This window comes from Passer domesticus, chromosome 1 (assembly GCF_036417665.1).
Source record: "Passer domesticus isolate bPasDom1 chromosome 1, bPasDom1.hap1, whole genome shotgun sequence".
NCBI lineage: Eukaryota > Metazoa > Chordata > Aves > Passeriformes > Passeridae > Passer > Passer domesticus.
Window position 1 is genome coordinate 81,961,443 of NC_087474.1, and position 7,563 is coordinate 81,969,005.

At 38.9% G+C, this 7,563-nt stretch overlaps 1 long non-coding RNA gene across 1 annotated transcript; it reads right to left on the reverse strand.

Moving 5' to 3' along the window:
* Positions 1–1,542: 1,542 nt before the first annotated feature.
* Positions 1,543–5,179, reverse strand: LOC135304727 (uncharacterized). Its single transcript, XR_010366001.1, has 3 exons — positions 5,011–5,179; positions 2,919–2,995; positions 1,543–1,827 (listed from the first exon to the last, which is right to left on the reverse strand). It is a non-coding gene; the product is annotated as an uncharacterized LOC135304727 (long non-coding RNA).
* Positions 5,180–7,563: the final 2,384 nt, after the last annotated feature.

The following is a 7,563-nucleotide window of genomic DNA, read 5'->3' on the forward strand; positions in this document are numbered from 1 at the left end:
GGCCGGGTGAGGTAGGCCGGAGCCTCGGGCAGAGGAGGGGGGTGAAGGCCTTGCAGGATGGAAGGTGGAGGAGCCCTGAGAAGCATTGGGCCCCCGGGAGATAGAGAGAGAGAGAGCCAGTGCCTGTGCTGCCTTGGTATTGGATATCATGGACTGGCAGCACGGCCGGCCAGAAGGAGAAGTGGGGGATGTGGCGAGAGAAGGTGCCCGGCAGCTGTGGGAGTTCTGGGCAGACAGAGGAGAAGATTTAAACCCCTTTGTAGAATAATGGAAACCTTACAAATACTGATCCTCCTGAATCAGAATGAGGAGAGAGAGATGAAGCATGACGAATTGAGCAAGTGTGAGGAAAGTTGGTGCATGTGAGAGATGTCAGAAGAGGTGAGAAGAATCCTAGGTGGGAAGAGATGATGGAGTGGCCTTGAGCTGGACACTGTCTTGTGGGGCCATGGACAGACCCATGTTTTTCCTGTGACCTGGAGACTGTATTTAGGGGGAGGCAATGCCTTGGAGTCAAGAGTGAAGCAGTAGAGTGAACAGAGATGGCTGAGGAAGGTGTGGGATGCCCTCTGTCTCAGTGGGGAGGAAGATCTCTGTTCACGAGCCCCTTGGCCCCAGGGGGTGAAATCTGGGGGGGGACTGGTGTCCCGAAGTTGAGAGACTGCTGCTTCTGGAACTGGGTGGAGCATCCTTAAACGGGGAACCCTAAAAGCAGTCCTGGCCCATGTGCAGTGGTGAGAGCACTGGACATGGGGGGAAGAAGTCACGAGGGCCGATGTTCTCTGGGCGGTGCCACGAGTGACATGGAAACACAAGAGGATTCAATTTTGTTCTGGGGGAAGCCTGTGGTGCAAGGGGGGACTCCTCTCTCTCTGATGGATTTGAGGGTTGATTATTTGAGGGGTGATGATGGACTGAAAGTTGATTATATGAGAGATGGTGACGAGGTGGAAATCTATGGTGTTATTCTGTGGAGAAAATGGAGGGGAGGAGGAGGAATGTATTTGGAGGGTTTTCATTCTTAGTTTGTGTCTGTTTCTTTTTAGATGATGTAATTAATAAAATTTGTTTCCTTTATTCCTAAGTTGGAGCCTGCTTTGCTCTGTTCCTGATCACGTCTCACAGAAGCCACCGGAGAAAGTGTATATTCATGGAGGCACTGGCACTGTGCCAGTGTCAAACCATGACAAACTATAATCTTATCATGATCACAGCAGAACTGTTACGGGATGGAAGAAGTAGGAAGAAAAAAAGGTGCATGAAAAACTTGCACAATCTACCAGAAGACAGGGGCCAATTCAACCAACTTTATTTTGGCTTAAAATCTTCTAGCAGAAATGAAAAGACATACCAGAACTCTCATGATCTTTGTGAATATAAAATATTTTCAATATCAGTTGACTTGTCTCATTCCTGAGTCAGGCTAGAAGAAGAGGAGGCAATAAAGCAAGAAGAGAAAACCTTCTCTCTGAAAGGGAAGTAGTTTAGAGCAAGGAAGGGGATTCCAGAACAGAACTTTCATTTTAGTGCACAAGAAGCAGCTCATTCTTGAAAGATTTATTCTAGTAGATCAATCCGATCCCCTGCAAGATAGGTCAGGTAACTTAATCAAGTCATAATCAATCTCTGTTTCCACAGACAAAAAGCAGGTGACTAAGGCTACGTTGCTCTGAAACCAGTCTCAGTGACACAGTTCAAAGGGCAGCAACAATAGTCTGTTTTGTGTGTTCCTTCCTCTTCTTGGTGTGAGACCTTCAGAGCTTTTATGCTTCAGACTTCAAGCATTCACTGTTTCAGCCAAGTTCAATGGGAATCAGTGTCCTGAACCTGTGTAATCACCACAATATAAAGCAGCATGAATCAAGTTTCCTACAATTATGGAGTATTTGTAACCTAAATTTCCTCTTGTGTCCTAACCTATGCCACAGGAGTAGGAAGAGTTTCTCTTTGGAATGTTACTGCAAAGAAGTTAGTTTGAAATGAATCATTGTAATCACAGGAAACTCTAACAAAAGAAAATTTAACTCAATTTTCGAACAGGGTACAAGTGGTGTTCAGAAAGCAGTTTAGGGTCATACTTGAATACAGACCATTTTGAGAAAGGACTCTGTTCTGTGAACAAAAACTGTAGACGCACAGCAAAAATAAGATCCCATGATCACTGCACTAAATTCTATTATAATGAACAGACAAAGAAACAAGGTAATTTTGTTGTCTGCACTGGTATTGCAAAGTCTTGTGAATCTTGAATTTTTATAAGTGAAATAATTTCCAAGTGTTCCTTGTATTATTTTTAGACAATATGTCATTTTATAAATGTTAACACAAGTAGAAATTATTTCATCTATTTTTAAAGTATGTTTTAGTGTTCTTTTTCCACCCTGGTATAACATAAAATAATATATCCCAATATATTTTCACAGTCACTATGCTATTGTTCTCACTCAGAAGAGATGGTACATACAAAGCAAATGTTTAATCTCTCCTGGGTGAGAGGTTACTTTCATGGGAAATTCATTTCATAACGATTTCATATCTGTGATACTTAAGAATGATCTTCCAGGATCACACAATGAAACAGAAATCTTCTTGGGAAATGATACTACATATCCCGTTCCAATTTAGGTCAGCTATGTTTTGAAGAACTTCCATCAGGATATAAAGGTGTCCTCAGTGAATTGAAAAGGGCACAATAATAAAACTAACTGAACTGGGGAATGTGTGTAATATGAAATAATTTCAGTAGGACACAATAGAACATAAATTGAAGGTTAGAAATAGAAGTATTACAATAACTCAAGAAAAGAAAAAGGTACCAAATGCATATTACAAACTACCATGTTATGCGTGAAAAACTAGAGAAAGGAGAAAAAGGAAAGAGATATTTGAAATGTAAGAGAAACATTTCTGCAAATTACCTTCTTGTGGCCTCTGAAAAAATTTCAGACCGATTGGCTTTTTCTGCTGCTTCATATCAATGAGAAAGCAGTGAGACCTTAAAAAGAATATACAGTACTATTTTGGAATGTAAGATCAAAAGACCACTGATAGCTCACAAGGATTCCAGTTTGGAAATCTCAGATTTATTGGTTTTCAATTATTCTTATTATAAAGGGACTGATAATGAACTTAATACAGAAGAAATAACTTGAAGAACCATGAAAACAACAGTTTGCAAGAAGTTTTGTGTGCCTTATGCAGGAAGAGAAGTATACTTAAGGGACTTCAGCAAGATGTATTCTTTTTATCCTTGTTATTTTCTTATTTTCCCACCTTAAATGATGCTCCTCCATGACATAAGCAAATTAAATCAAACAGAAAAAGCAATATAATGTTCTGTTCTTGATCTAAGTATTCTAGATTAAGTTTAGAATGACAGCAGTAAACAGAAAATGCTTTTACCCATAATATTTACTTCTAAGTCAGAGATCATGTTATTTGTTCCAGATTAAAACATTCTCCATATGAAACATTCACAGAAATTTTAGAGAAAATCAAATCCCAAAAAAGATGACTTTATTTCAACATTAGATAACTGCGATTTTTACCTTCTGTGAGATTCATGTTTACATAGAACTGATATTTTGTTGTTGAAGACCATCAAGTAGGCAAGTAAACACAGTACTGTATTTCCTCTTCAGATTCAGATTTTATGATTCAAACTAGCTTGGGGGAAAGCATGCCTGAGACATATTCCATCATCAAATGGGTTATTCAGTAAACTAGGACCCCTAAGTCATAGAGCAGATGATGTATCTATATCTAGAGTAGTGTATCCCAAGGTACTATCATAAAATGCAAGATGTTTTCTCTTACTACCATAGTCAGGGTGATAATAGGTCAATGCTAATAAAAAAATAATTCAATATTTTTAAAAGAGGACTGTTTTTTCCCATAAAATGCATACCTAGTTTTAAGTAAGTTTTATCCTTCTATAAAATCATCATGTTAGTATTTCCATACTATAAGCTCCGTAAGATGTATTGTATATGTGTCTTTTCCACTAGTAGAAATTATCTTAAATGCATGAACAGTATCAGAGTCTACCAGTGAGACTGCTTTTTGCTGGCATTTTAAGTTTATGTTGATATGTGAGTGTGTGAGAATAATATAAAAATTTGAACATAATAAAGTAATTTAGGTTGGAAAAGGTCCTTGAAATGGAGTTCAACCATAAACTTAGTGCTGCCACTACTAAAACAAATCCCCAAGTGTCAATCTACACATCTTTTAAATACTTTGAGGGATGGTGACTCAATCCTTTTCCTGGGCAGCCTGTCCCAGTGTTTAATAACCCTTTCCATTAGGAAATATTTATTGTATCTTATCTGAACACCCCCTTGTGAAACTTGAAGATATTTCCTTTTGTCCATCACTTGTTATCAGAGACAAGAGGCCAATCCCCACCTCACTACAAGCTCCTTTCAGGTGGCTGTTGAGAGCAACAAGGTCTCCGCTGAGATCCCTTTCCTTCAGGCTAAACACCCCTCACTTCCTCAACTGCTTTCCATTAGACTTGTGCTCCAGACCCTTCACCAGCCCCACTGCTCAAGCAGCTCAATATCTTTCTTAATGTGAGGGGTCCAGAACTGGACACAGGAATCAAGGTATGGCCTTGCCTTTGCTGATTACAGGGAAACAGCCACTGCCCTGGTCCTGGCTGCACTATCGCTGATACAGGCCAGGATGCCGTTGGCCTTCTTGGCTAACTGGGAGCACAGCTGGCTCATGTTCAGCTGTTGAAGCCCCAGGTCCTTTTCCACCAAGCAGCTTTTCAGCTACTCTTCCCCTGGCCTGTATCACTGCCCTGGGTTGTTGTCACCCAAATGAAGGATGTGGCACCTGGCATTGTTCACCATCATTCAATTGGCCTCAGGCCATCAATCCAGCCTATTCAGACCCATCTGCAGAGCCTTTCTATCCTCCAGCATATCAACATTCCTGTCCAATTTGTTGTTGTCTCTATGCCCTCATCCAGATACCTGATAAGGATATCAAACAGAACTGTACCCCAATAGTGAGCCCTGGGGAGCCCCACTTGTATTTGGCTGTCAAATGGATTTCACTCCTTTCAACACCACTCCCAGGGCTCAGCCATCCAATTTTTTATCTAGTGGAAGGTACACCTGCCAGGCCATGAGCAGCCATCTTCTCCAGGAGAATGGAATGGACAGTGGTATCTGGGTTACCACAGCTTTGACATCATAGCGTCATCAGGCACGGGAAAGATCTCCAAGACTGAGTACCACTCTTAATCTAACACTTCAGGTCCACCACTAAATTATTTACCAAAGCACTGCATCTACAGGATTTCTGAACCCTTTCAGGGCTGGTGATTCTGTCACTTCCCTGTGCAACATATTCCAATTGCTGATCACCCTTATCATCTGCACTAAGCTGCTCAAATAAATTAATTGATCAGGCTGAACAGTTCCACAGTTTTACACTAGCACAACGTCAGTTTTTAGACATGAGTTTTTTGGTGTACTCCATACAGCCAGTACAATTTTTTCAACTTACACTGTCCAAAACTGCCTTGTCCATGGCTGCTATATAACTGAAGAAAAATACTCAGTTGATAAAATTCTCATATCTTTAGCTAAATAAATTTTGCTAGTCTGATCATTTGGGGTTTAAAAATTACTTTCTAGGAATATATTTAATGGATTACTATTTTCAGAGTAAACTTTTTAAACCAAAGGTTATTTCATCAAAATACTCCTAATCCATAGCTAATTTTCATAAAAGGATCTTAACACAGTACCATTAAAAATTTAATATGCAGAAGTAGAGTCGTACATATAGAGAATTAGCCCCAAAATAGATTTTGTAGGGCATCTGATGCATTTTGAAGAAATCTTCTACTTCTTTTCTGTAATGACCCCATGACAGGTATGCCAGAGGAAATGTTACTTACAGATAAAACCCCTGCAAATTAAATATATGCTTGTACAAGTAGTACTTTTTACTCATTTTTGTGTAGAAACTACTCATATATAATATATATATATATATCTATATAGATATATATATATATCTTTTTATATATGTAGTTATAACTATTTTTTAGGTCTAACTTGTAAAATAAAGTTGTAAGAGGCCAAGGCAATATTCATTAGGAAACTGAAAAAAGAAAGATTATCTCTTGTGATTAAATTCCTTGTTTGAACTGTTACTGCAAACACCAAGAATAATTTCCCTTTTTAGTGTTTCAGATCAGCAGGGTTCATTGCATGCTGAGTTTGAGGACTCTTAGTAAGTAAGCAAAATGCATGAATTAGAACTGTTAGATTTTCTTTCAAGCTGTATAATGTAGAAATACATTATATAAATTCTTTGAAACTAATTCCAGTCTCTAAACTGTAACATTTTCTAAGGATTGTAAGATATATTCCTACATGAAAAAGACCTCACCTTCTGGTTAAAAAGAGTTCCAAAAATAAATAACTTTCCTACAGGTGGTTGATCTGAAAATTGTCTTTCCCTGTCTTCCATAGCCCAGACAGAGAGGATAATTACAGCTATTGAGATTGGAATGCTGACTTTGTTGTGTTTGCCACTGTTTTCTGCTTCAGTCAACTTCTTCATGCTACTGCTTTTGGCAGAGGTGGATATGAGGAATTCAGCTTTTCCCCCTTAGTAACTAGAGAATAACAGGGAAAGATCTGGAGTTCTCCTTTTGAAAGCCCACAATGAGTAGGAGTTGCTTATACAGTATGCATTCCTTATGCTAAAAGAGAATGGACAGCCAAGTGGGAAGTCTATTTACTGTCAGCAAGATGTAAGCTACTGTTTCTGGGAGAGACACAAGAGTACAGCAAGCATATAATTCTTCTTTCTCAACACCATATTAACCTAAAATAAAGCTTCAGAGCACTGATTTTGACCTATGAACTCTCACCTTTACTATTGGAATCTATTTTTCTTTCTTCCTCTATGTGTACAGAAAAGTTAGTCCAGGAAATGCTCACCCCAGTCTTGTCTCTGGAGAGCTGAAAAACATTATCGTTCCCTGGTTCCCTGGAAAAAATGAAGGTGTGGAATTGTTCTCAGATCTCTCTCTTTCAACTTCGTCTTCAGTAGTCACTGTTGGCTATTGCAGCCCTGAGTTGAGCAAAAAAATTATGGAGTTCTTTTTGTCTCTAGCCCAACAGCAGCGTTTCCCAGATTGTACATCATTGTAGAGCTGCCTACAAGTTTGGTTGGATTTAGGCCCGAGATGGACTCAGTGATATGGTCTCACAGAGTCCCACACTTCATCTTATCATCTGAAACTTTTGGTAGCACTTCTGCTAAATGCTAAATACCAAACCAACCAAAAGGCAAAATTTTGTCTAATACTTGTCTTCTTGCATGTAATAACATCAGTTATACTACTGCAGTACATGCATTTATTTAAGTTAAACTTCAACACAATGTACTTTTTCATCTTGTTTCAGTATCCTCATTAGTACCAGAGTACTAAGCTTTATACTGGAAATTATTACATTCAGTATCAACCTAAGATGATAGAATGTAACTCAAGGTGCTTTATTGCCTAGACAGAGTTTATATTGCATTCTA